Source organism: Salvelinus sp. IW2-2015, linkage group LG36 (genome assembly GCF_002910315.2).
Source record: "Salvelinus sp. IW2-2015 linkage group LG36, ASM291031v2, whole genome shotgun sequence".
Taxonomy (NCBI): domain Eukaryota; kingdom Metazoa; phylum Chordata; class Actinopteri; order Salmoniformes; family Salmonidae; genus Salvelinus; species Salvelinus sp. IW2-2015.
The window spans coordinates 15,333,648-15,346,913 of record NC_036875.1 but is presented as its reverse complement, the minus strand read 5'-3'; positions in this window follow the sequence as shown (position 1 = coordinate 15,346,913).

Below are 13,266 nucleotides of genomic sequence, written 5' to 3'. Positions count from 1 at the left end.
CTGAAAGGCTGCTCAGCAAGGAAGAAGCCACTGCTCCAAAACTGCCATAAAAAAAGCCAGACTACGGTTTTCAATTGCACATGGAGACAAAGATCGTACTTTTTGGAGAATTGTCCTTTGGTCTGATGAAACAAAAACAGAACTGTTGGCCATAATGACCATCGTTATGTTTGGAGGAAAAAGGCAGAGATTTGCAAGCCGAAGAACACCATCCCAACCGTGAAGCGCGGGGGTGGCAGCATCATGTTTTAGGGGTGCTTTGCTGCAGGAGGGACTGGTGCACTTCACAAAATAGATAGCATCATGAGGAAGGAAAATGATGTGCATAAATTGAAGCAACATCTCAAGACATCAGTCGGGAAGTTAAAGCTTGATCGGAAATGGGTCTTCCAAATGGACAATGACCCCAAGCATACTTCCAACGTTTTGGCAAAATGGCTTAAGGACAACAAAGTCAAGGTATTGGAGTGGCCATCACAAAGCCCTGACCTAAATCCGATAGAAAATTTGTGGGCAGAACTGAAAAAGCGTGTGCGAGCAAGGAGGCCTACAAACCTGACTCAGTTACACCAGCTCTGTCAGGAGGAATGGGACAAAATTCACCCAACTTATTGTGGGAAGCTTGTGGAAGGCTACCTGAAACATTTGACCCAAGTTAAACAATTTAAAGGCACTTTTGCAAGGCACTTGTTGGATTCGGGGGAAACTTTGAACATTGTTATAAGCATAAGCATAGTATATAAAGTAGTGGAAGAGTATATGTCTTTGTCTGAATTATACCTGTAACGACCCTTTGGAAGAATTTAACTTGATTAAGCTTCTCTAGTGTCCGTGAGTTATTTACTCTGAAAAATTGGAACCCGCCTATCTGCCACTCATGAAGTAAAGTTTCAAATAAAGGAAAACACTGAAAAATAATGATCCTGGTTGGGCTCCCAGTGTCACACATACGAGCTGCTGTTGTTGTGACTTTGTCTGAACCACTCCGCGTGTTAGAAACACCCCAGCAGTCGCCCCAGACCACATCATTTACAGCTCACAGTAAATGACCCAGCCATGTGTTTACGGGTTACCATGGAAACCGGGGTATTGACAATCAACAGCATTCCACAACCCCTCTTATCTCGACTTTGGGCCTCGAATCGACAGCCAGTCAAGTGAAAGGTGGATGGGTGTGTGTCTTGTTTTCCTGCAAACCTGTCTGTAAACTACAGAGTAACACAGTTCCCTTGTTTGTCACACCAGACAGGACGCAGTGTTGAAATCATATCAGCATATATATATTTTTTTTTATCCCTATCACTTATCTAGAGCAAAGATTCCTGATTAATGGGCATTGGACTAAATGGTGGCTGTTATGTTAGTAAACCTGAGTTGTTTGGAGGTCAGATGAATAGGGTTTTCTCCTCTGTTGTTGCAGCCCTTTAGAAAACCGTACTTTGGCTCCTGACGGTGTCATCATGGAGTCTCAGACTTATCTACCTGCTGGATGTTCCCTTCACCTCTTGCACTAGGGGATTGATATGGCTGGCTCAGTAAGAGTTGTCCTTAGCATTAGATGTTAGATAGTCATTCTAAACATTTCAAAAATATGAGACTCCAGATTTTCTGCCCCCCTACAGTATTTTCACAGCTAATTGTCACGCCCTGATCTGTTTCACCTGTCCCTGTGATTGTCTCCACCCCCCCCAGGTGTCGCTTATTTTTCCCAGTGTATTTATCCCTGTGTTTCCTGTCTCTCTGTGCCAGTTTGTCTTGTATGTTTAGTCAAGTCAACCAGTGTGTTTTTCCCCGTATTCCTTTTCTACTCTCTTTTGCCAGTCTTCCTGGTTTTGACCACTGCCTGACTCTGGACTACTTTTCTGCCTGCCTGATCATCCTGCCTGCCCTGACCTTGACTCTGCCTGCCCTTTGGTACCTATTGGACTCTGAACTGGTTTTGACCTTTTGCCTGTACACGACCATTCTCTTGCCTACCCCTTTTTGGATTAATAAACATTGTAAGACTCCAACCATCTGCCTCCTGTGTCTGCATCTGGGTCTCGCCTTGTGCCTTGATAGCTAATAGCGCAATAGATATTTTCAGTGCTTAATTTAAGCCGGATCCTGGCATTTCCCCGTTTTGGCCTATTTTGTTCCGGAAACCTCATGGCATGATGAAATGTTTTTCTTTTTGCAATGTAAAAATTTTAATAAAAACTATCAAAGTTCATTCAAGTTTCCTCTTTGTTAATTCTCCTGTCCTTTGGCATGAGTGCATCGGCCATCACCGGCAAGTGAGCGGTGCATCATTGTGTGAGTCAGTGAAACTGGAAAGCATTTTAGTAATATCATTTCCTACTCATATTGTTGACTACAACATGTCTCCACACGCCTAGGTCTAGTCTATTTATTAATGGATTCAAGATAAGGTTGTTTTATTCGATAATAAGTGTGGTATTAAAAGTAGAATTGAATGAAATGCGTTTATAAAAGGCCACATTTTCCCGGATCCGAGGCTACTCAAAATGTTCCCCATGTGTGCAACTTCTGTAAGTGCCTCTACTCTAATGCTCTATGCCACTATGCAAATGTAATGATATGCATGCAATGCTTAATTATAAAGGTACTTTTTCCCTCAAGCGTTCTGGTAGCTCAGAGCTCCCCAGGTCACACCCCGATCATGCTCACTTTTTGATCCGGCACCTCCTGATTTACAAATGAAGCACTGGATATTGTGGACCACAAGTTGTATAATTGCCATGGTAACACTTGCTCTATTATAGGACAGTCCATTTTAGAAACAATTTCAAACTCTCTGCCATAAACCAACAGAGTAGCCTTCAATATGTTTTTACAATGCTCCTATTCTCTAAGGGAAAACGGGACGAGGACTCGCCCATTTACAACTTTTCCAACAACTCTAGTGTAGTAGCCCAAATACTTGTAAATGAGCATCAGTTCCATATGTTTGTGTGAACTATCAACTTGATTTAGGAGCACTCTGCAGTCGTCTTCCCTGGACCAAAGTGCTGGTCATCTGGTTGCTATTGATGCTCAATCGACCTTCTGGAGCTCCTGCAGTCTTGGCCTATAGCCTCTAGCTGTTTATACAGATGGTGAGATGGGGAGTGAGGATAAAAGCCACATACTTCCTTCTTTCATTTTGATTTCTGAAGGGTTTTTCTGAAGGGTTTGAGGGGAAGATATAGATAGGACTAGACACATTTACACAGTTTTCATTGATTTGTGTGCATGATGGTCGAACAACGTTTTGTGAATAGTCCGATGTCAGAATTTGAGTAAGAGTACTTTCAGTTGCTACTATACAGTAGGCTAAAATGACTCTTTCTTCTACCACCTGATTCCAGAACAAAAATTGGCTTGCCAGCGCTTATGGGCCTGGGATATGTTGCCAACTGAAAAGGTAAGTTGCAATCCCTTCCCTCTTAAAGTCAGCCATAGGCAGGCCCTTGAAACATCTTTCAAGGACTGTGGTGCCCAAACTCTAAACTTCTTCCTCTCCCTAAAACTCAGGAGGTTACAGTAATCCCTTCATGTGTTTTTAAGGACCAGGGTGTACTGAAGCTTCCCTGTGGCAGTTCGGAAATACCAATGGCTATTCAGGTAGAAAAAAAGCAGAAAATTCTTATTACATTGACCTTGACCTTGACCTTGTTCAGAAATACATCATGAGAGACGAAGTTGGGAAACTAACTTACTCGACAACATCTCTCCATTGCACTCTGTTCTGGAATATCTTTTCATTCTTGTTCGGGATGCCGAAACTTTTGGTGTCTGCTTCAAGCTCCCGTCTCCAGGTGTTTTATGGGTGCCCTCTCTTCCATTTCCCTGTTTGGAAAAGGGACCCTTAATTAATTAACTCTCTCATCATAGACTCCCCTTGTAGAGACCAGTGATATCTCTGGGAAGTCCACAAGTATACCCGTGTACGTCAATTTGATGTTATAAAGACCTAGAAGAAAGCATACCGACATTTCACTCTTTGGGAATAAGATTTTAAACATAACAACGCTTACTATAATCATAGACATTAATGGACATTTCTCTTTGACTGAGCCCCTCTTTGCGAAATAGAATGAACCCCAATCTGAAAATCACAGAATGTCGAGTTGCATCCCCAAAGAGCTAAGCAAGGCAGTCTGTTTCATATTAGGTCTTTGATCGTATCTCTTTGTCTTGGAGGGAAATAAACCACTTTTGATGTAGCATACGAGTGAGAAGTCAAGCTTCATATTTTCTAATGGTTCCTTCACGTCCCCCATAACAATGTCAGGAGCATGACTGACTGTATGTAGGGACAAGCCTGCTTTCTCCAGTTTGTTGCAACGACCTTTGGTCTACACAATGATTATATAGAACAAAGACTACCAGTACAACTGAAGGTATGTCATTTTACTTTGAATGATGGCTATAGAAATATATAGTCCCAGCTAAAAGTTTGGACACACCTATTCATTCAAGGGTTTTTCTTTATTTTTATTATTTTCTACATTGTAGAATAATAGTGAAGATATCAACACTATGAAATAACACATATGGAATCATGTAGTAATCAAAAAAGTGCTAAACAAATCAAAATATATTTGAGATTTGAGATTCTTCAAAGTAGCCACCCTTTGCCTTGATGACAGCTTTGCACACTCTTGGCATTCTTTCAACCAGGTTCACCTTGAATGCTTTTCCAACAATTTTGTAAGAGTTCCCACATATGCTGAGCACTTGTTGGCTGCTTTTCCTTCACTCTGCGGTCCAACTCATCCAAAAGCGTCTCAATTGGGTTGAGGCCGGGTGATTGTGGAGGCCAGGTCATCTGATGTAGCACTCTCCTTCTTGATCAAACAGCCTTTACACACCCTGGAGGTGTGTTGGGTCATTGTCCTGTTGAAAAACTAATAATAGTCCCACGAAGCGCAAATCATATGGGATGGCATATCACTGCAGAATTATGTTTTAGCCATGCTGGTTAAGTGTGCCTTGAATTCTAAATAAATTACTTACAGTGTCACCAGCAAAGGACCCCCACACCATCACACCTCCTTCTCCATGCTTCACGGTGGGAACCACACTTATCATCCATTCACCTACTCTGCATCTCACAAAGACACGGTGGTTGGAAGCATAAATTCAATTCAAAATTGGACTCATCAGACCAAAGGACAGATTTCCACTGGTCTAATGTCCATTGCTCGTGTTTCTTGGCCCAAGCAAGTCTCTTCCTCTTATTGGTGTCCTTTAGTAGTGCTTTCTTTGCAGAAATTCGACCATGAAGGCCTGACTCACACAGTCTCCTCTGAACAGTTAATGTTGAGATGTGTCAGTTACTTGAACTCTGTGAAGCATTTATTTGGGCTGCAATTTCTGAGGCTGGTAACTCTAATGAACGTATCCTCTGCAGCAGAGGTAACTCTGGGTCTTCCTTTCCAGTGGCAGTCCTCATGAGAGACAGTTTCATCATAGCGTTTTCAATGTTCTGGAAATGTTCCATATTGACTGACCTTCATTTCTTAAAGTAATAATGGACTGTCATTTCTCTTTACTTATTTGAGCTGTTCTTGCCATACTATGGACTGGATCTTTTAACAAATAGAGCTATCTTCAGTATACCACCCCATACCTGTCACAACACAATATTGGCTCAAACACATTAAGGAAATAAATACATTCCAGGTGTTACCTCGTTACCTCATGAAGCTGGTTGAGAGAATGCCAAGAGTGTGCAAAGCTGTCATCAAGGCAAAGGGTGGCTACATTAAATAATCTAAAATCTCAAATATATTTTGATTTCTTTAACACTTTCTTGTTACTACATGATTCCATATGTTTTATTTCATAGTTGTAATGTCTTCACTATTATTATACAATGTAGAAAATAGTACAAATAAAGAAAACCTCTTGAATGAGTAGGTTTGTCCAAACTTTTGACTGGCACTGTAGCCCTGAGGTGAAATCAGTTTAACTAATGATGAAAGGTGTTTTTGGGGTCATCTGGGTTCACTTAGTCACAGTGACACAAGCTGAGGCAATGTGGTTTATCAGGCATAGTGTTGCTGCATGTTGTGGCATGATGGTGAGCATGCTGTTGAACTCTAACCTTGCATGTGAAGGCTATCCAATTGACTCCACACACTATATCTCTATGACATACAATATTGATGGTCCTCAGCCTGCCTTAAACATCCACTCTAATCATTATGCACCCATATCTATGCCAAATCAACATGTATGTATTACAGAGAGAGCTGGGCTCCCTGATCCCATGTTGTGGAGGGTTGTTAAGGCCTTTTGTTATCCCTAGCTGCTCTCCTTTCGCTTGTTGATTGAGGTCGCCTCTGACAATAACATCAATGAGTATACGGACTCAGTCATGGGGTTCATCAGCTCGGCCCAACGTAATTACATCCGGTCGGATTTCGGGGGATATGGAAGAATACAAAAGGACAAGCTACGACGTGAGACAAGTGGCAAGGATTACAAACCATCACGGACTACAAAGGGAAAACCAATTGCGCGACGAACACCGATGCTTCTTTCCGAGACGAACAAAACACTTTCTATGCTCACTTCTTTCTATGCTCACTTTGAGGTAATCAACATCAACCCTCCTACGAGGGCCCCCGCTGATGTAGAGGAATGTGAGCTCTCAATCTCTTTGGCCAACGCGAGTAAGACTTCAAGCGTGTGAATACTCGCAAAGCAGCCGGCCTAGGCGGTATCCCCAGCCGAGTCCTCAGAGCATGTTCAGACCAACTGGCTGGAATGTTCACAGACATATTCAACTTCTCCCTGTCCCAGTCTGTGATCCCCACATGCTTTAAGATGTCCATCATTTTCCCTGTACCTGAGCAAATTGGGGAAACCTGCCTATCGCCCTGTAGCACTCACTTCTGTCATCATGAAGTGATTCGATAGGCAGGTCAAGGACCACATCAGCTCCACCTTACCTGACACCATGGACCCACTCCAATTTGCATACGGGCCCTATAGATCCACAGATGACGCAATCGCCATTTCTTTACACACTGCCTTATCCCACCTGGACAAGAGGAACACCTATGTGAGAATGCTGTTCATCGACTACAGCTCAGCGGGTCAACACCATAGTGCCTTCCAAGCTCGACACTAAGCTCAAGGCCCTGAGTATGAACACCTCCCTCTGCAACTAGATCCAGGACTTCCTGACAGGCAGCAGACCCCAGGTGGTGAGGGTAGGCAACAGCAACTCCGCCACGCTGACCGTCAGGGGTGCGTGCTCAGCCCCCTCCTGTAGGGGAGTACGCCCCTATTGTCATTAATGGGGCTGCAGTGGATAGGGTCAAAAGCTTCAATTTCCTCGGCACACACATCACAGATGACCTGATATGCTCCAATCACACCTCCGTGGTGAAGAAGGCACAACAGCGCCTCTTCTGACTCAGGCGACCGAAGAAATTTGACATGGGCTCTCGAGTCCTCAAAGAATTGTACATCTGCACAATTGAGAACATCTTGACTGGCTGCATCACCGCCTGGTGCGGCAACTGCACTGCCCTTAACCGGAAGACTCTACAGAGGGTGGTGCGGCCCAATATATCACTGGGTGCGAGCTCCTTTCCCTAAAGGACTTCTACTCCAGGAAGTGTCTGAGGAAGGCCGAAAGATCATCAAGGATTCCAGTCACCCGAGCCACGGACTGTTCACTCTGTTACCCTCTGGCAAGCGATATCGGATCACCGGGTCTCAGACCAACAGGCTCAGAGACAACTACCACCACCAGGCCATCAGACTGTTGAACAGCTGTCATTAAGATGTTGTAGATGTTGGCTCTAAGTGCCTTTCTTCAAAGTCTGACGTGTCCATCCCCCTACCTGTTAACAGTGATGGATTGATCACCCTCAGCGGGTCGTAAAAACCAGATGCATCTGGTTTTAAGGGGAAATGAAAAGATAGCTTTCGACGCGACTTCCGCTTTGAGACGTTAACAAGTCGACCCTCCATCTTAACTCCTCCTCCACATTTACTGGATTGGTTGAACAGTGCAGAAGAGAACCTCCAACAGTTTTTTTATGCTCGTCAGGCCAGAAAGAATGAAATACTGCCTCGTTAGGATATGGATAGATTTTATTTTATGTTTGGGTGACAACAACAGACTCACCTCTGCTTCTGCACATTAGAAGCCACGGTTCAAGTCCCCAATGCAGCTCTCTCTTTCTCCCGCTAAAATAGGAATTTGTCTGTGAGCTGTGAAGAGAACAATTAAAAAAAAAAAAAAAAAAAAAGGTCAGAAAAAACACATACGAATACATACAGTACAGATAATCACGTCGCAAACAAGATAAGAAAATGCAATTAGCTGGCAAATGCTCTACTCACCCCGGTCACTGAGCACCTGTCTGGCATACCAGACTCTGGCGTGGAGTAGTGAGTAGGGATTATTACTGGGGTTGGAGGGCGCCAGAGGAATCTGCCCGCACTAACGCCATGCCAACATGTCAACATGCCAACAGCCTCACAGCACGGCTTAGGGGCAGGCGCCGAGTGACAGCGAAACCACACCGCAGAACATAGCCTGGCACCATGCCACCATCGTCACTATGTCAATGCGAGGCATGTCTGTATGCGACTGCCTCCATAATTTATAGTTGTATTCCAGATTTACTGTAGCTGCAGTTGTGTGTAAGCATACAATGGTCTTGACTGACATAGCACCTATGTTTGTTTTCAAGGCAAATTATTGTTAATTAAAGGGCTGGTTCCAGGATGTCTACACCATAGAAATAGAACAGTTGGAATAGACAAAGCCTCTCAGACCATTCCAATTAGACTGCACCCTCATGGGTACTCTCAATATGGTTGACATGGTATTTATATTTTTATGATATACGCTGACACAATATTAGGCTCATATCTACTCTATGGGAGGTTGTGACTTACTGGCTACATGACTAGGGGGCACAAGACTGTCTGTAACTTGGAAACACTGGTGCAGATTAATATAGCTCGCCATCTTGTGGCAGAAAAGGAGCAAATAAAAGTATTGTGCAGAGCCACATGCTGTTTCACTTGCTAACAGTTGCAACCTGTACTGTTAGGCCTGCATGTAATGCTCTGCCTGTTTGTGTGACCTGGTGTTGTCGTCTATGTCAATGTTGTCTGTAAATGTTTATTATAAATATTGATTTGTCTTTTTAATTCAGTTCTCAAGATGCTAGACTTGAATAAGTGAACTGAACTGAGGTATCATGACCAATTTGTTGTATTGGACTGGTCTTCTCACACAAGTCAAAACCCCAAAACATGACCAAAGATTCAAAACAATGATAAGAAGTTATTGTTTCTGGCACGAGAACTGTCTCAAGATGAGGAACTGGCAACCAATCCAACTTGTAGTGCACTACAACTTCTCATCTGACATTTGTCACAACACACCATACTCTGTTCACAGACCCTAAACTCTGTGAACCTGGTTTATTTTAAAAACAGTTTAATATCTGTCTACAATTGTATCTACAGGGAGAAGCCTTTGCTGAATATGTGCTATGATCTCTGGTTCTGAGAAAAAGCTGAGAAGATTCTTATCTGAGCACTGAAACCGAAACTGTTATGATATGACAAGATGTGTTTGTGTAACAGAGTAAGTCACTCTCACCACCCTTCCTTTTTTCTCACTTTTAGAAAAACATGTTCATGTTTATAGTCCTGAATAACTCCAGTTCAATCGAGTACAGACTTAACTGGATGACAACAGAGACAGAATGCAATATGAATGTTATTGAATAGTTTGACATAGTCCTCGTCTCTGAGGAATGCTCCTCAGAGCCCGATGCTGATGACAGGTTGCCCTGTGCTGTGCAGCCATTACTCTGCTTGTGACAAAGTTGGTGTGCTACACGGTGGTGACCTGCAGCTTGTGTTTGTGTTTGTGCTTGCCATCTTATTGTTTTTAGTGTTTGTTTTCATGGGATTTTTTTAATCAACTACTTGATCGTCAGTCTTTAATCATGGCAACTAAGTTGTAGAGCTATGGACTGATCCTGATACTTTTAAGCATATTTGAAAGCACAAATGGACTCAGCTATGGAAACGCTGTGGGCAGCGGTATCCAGTATTATTGCATGGAGTTCCTGCAATAAACTTCCCTTTAGACTACTCTGCTAATCAACGGCTCAAGGAAAGCGGACGAGCTGATGGCTAACCTGCGCTACGCTACCTGCACGAGTACTAGGACTCCTGCATCCTGACAATCACTGAGAGCTGGCTGGACGATCGAGTGCCTAACAGCGAAGTGGAGCCGACTTGTTTTAACTATGATCAGACAGGATCGAGACTCTGCTACTACTGGGAAACATCACAATGATGGTGTCTGTTTACTTATCAGGGAACAGTGGTGCAAATCAATCATGGTAGGAGAGCACCTTTGCGCTCCAGACGTGGAACTGCTGTCTGTGTCCCTACGATCCTTTTACCTGCCCTGTTGTTTATATACAAGCAAACACAGCCAAAGCTTTGAATGAAATCTTTGATCTATCTCAAAAACTAGACTATCTCTCCTGATGCTCCCAAACGAATCCTCTGGGACTTTAACAGTTGCTCATTACGCAATACTTTATGTACATATGAAATGCCCCACGAGAAAAAATACATCACAAGACTTTTGCTATGGAAATATACCAAATGCATACTCTCCCACTATAAAGCTCACGCTGGGAGGCTCGGACCATAATGTTGCGTATCTACTACCAACTTACCAAAGACTCCTTGAAAGAGAGAAAGCTGTTGTTAATACTGTGCAGGTTTGGAACGAGGGTAGCATCACCCTTTTACAGGGTTGTTTTGACTGTACAATGTGAGACATTCTTGAGGAGACATCTTCTGATATAAATGAATTTCAAGCTACAGTATATGAAATTTTATGTGGATTTAGTAGTGCCCACCAAGACCAGCAAAATATTTCCTAATAATAAACCATGGGTGTCTAAAACATTGAAAGTGGTGCTAAATAAGAAAAAGTTAGTCATACAGAGGGTAATCCACAGGTAATGAAGGACCTACAAAAGAGGTTAAAAGACAGATCCAGATAGACAAAGATGCGTACGAACTCAGGGTTGAAAAGGTTCTCTCATCAGGCAATTCTAGAGTTGCCTGGCAGGGAATTAAAACCATGGCAAGTGCCCCCCCACAAGGGCGGGGCACTTACAAACACCTAGAGGGAGGTAAATGCCATGCTAAGGTCTTATTTGTTGATTTCTCCTCAGCTCTTAATACCATCCAGCCCTCCACCTTGGCCCAGAGACTAATAGACAATTTCTTATTGGATGGATGCTGTGGATCCTTGATTTCCTTAGCAACAGGACACAGCAGGTCAAGGTGGGACAGTGGATGTCAGCCAAGCGCACCACTAGCGTGGGATCTCCTCAAGGCTGTGTGCTTTCTCCACTGTGTTGTACGTCTTGTACACTAATGACTGTAAAAGCTCCGACCCTAGTAGACACCTGGTAAAGTTTGCAAACAACACAGCACTAGTCAGTTTACTCCAGGATGATGAGGAGGTGCATGGGCCAGTTTTGGAAGACTTTTTGACGTGGTGTGACGACTCTCAGTGCTCAATACCAAAAAGCCCAAAGAGATACACATTGATTTTAGGAAAAATGTAACATCTCCCCCACCTATTTTTGTTAAAGACAAGACATAGAGGTAGTGAAGGAGTATAAATACCATTTGCTGGTACCGAAATGCTAATGTCTTTCATAGAAATATTGTAAGAAAAATTGTTAGCTCTGCTAATAAGGTTCTAGGGGTCAAGCAGAAAGTTCTGGAGGTCATTAATGATATAAGAGCCTTCACAAAAGCCCACAAGGTACTAATGGTCCCCAGACATCCACTTTACCAGGAGTTTGAGCTACTGCCCTCGGGGTGACTTTACAGGGTACCAGAGCACAACATTGATAGAGTGTTCTGTTTTGTATAGTGTTCAGATTAACCATTGATCGCTCATGAATTCCACTTTTCTACCAGTATTTATTGTCTGTATAGTCCTTTGTCTGTCTTAAATCATGTGTTGTTATGTATGGACAGATCCACAACCAAAATGTCCCCATTATCTTATCTTACAGGGGGAATGGAAGCTTGTTGTGTGCAACAGTTTGGGGAAATTGAATGCAAGCATAACAATAATTTTGGACCTTGTTAAAACATGTCTAGCCTATATACCAATGGGTAACAGGGTTGATGTGTTGTGCTCGACACACTCAGTTTTCCAACACAAAACAACAGAAAATTGCCAAAAAGAGTACAACCGGGGCCTCTCGAGTGGCGCAGTGGTCTAAGGCACTGCATTGCAGTGCTAACTGTGCCCCTAGAGATTCTGGGTTCGAGGCCAGGCTCTGTCGCAGCGACCGAGAGACCCATGGGGTGGCGCACAATTGGCCCAGTGTTGTCCGGGTTAGGGGAGGGTTTGGCTGGCAGGGATGTCCTTGTCCCATCATCCACTAGTGACTCCTGTGGCGGGCTGGGCGCAATGTATGCTGATACGGTCACCAGGTGTACGGTGTTTCCTCTGACACATTGGTGCTTCTGGGTTAAGTGGGCATTGTGTCAAGAAGCAGTGTGGCTTGGTTGAGTTGTGTTTCGGAGGACGCACAGCTCTTGACCTTCGCCTCTCCTGAGTCTGTACGGGAGTTGCAGTGATGAGAAAAGACCGTAACTACTGATTGGGGAGAAAAAGGGGTAGCTCACCTGCTACACTATGATTCTGTATATTTCTTTAAAAAATATTGTATTAAAGTCAGTTCACGTAAACAGGGTTGACCTCAAATGAATCGTCTCATGAAATAAATAATTATCTTCAGAAATGACTTTGTCAATGCAACAAAATAACTGGGGCTTTACAATGACGGGGAAATGTTAAGGTCTTCCTTTAGAAGTTGGACAAACATGACATGGCGAAATGGGGTTTTTCAGAGAAAAAAACGAATTGAATTTAATGAAAACACACTACTCTTACGGAAAAACCATATGATTTCACATGTGGAAGATCACATGATTTCACATGTGATGATATTACTGGCTAGGAAAAACTCCCTAGAAAGGCAGGAACCTAGGAAGAAACCTAGAGAGGAACCTGGGCCTGAGGGGTGGCCAGTCCTCTTCTGACTGTGCCGGGTGGAGATTATAGGAGTACAGTACATGGCTAATGAAAGCCAGATTTCACAGGCCATGCCCTGCAGACAAAAATGTGTAGTTATGATACACAGTGCTTTTATGGACTAAGGAGTTTTTGTGGATAAA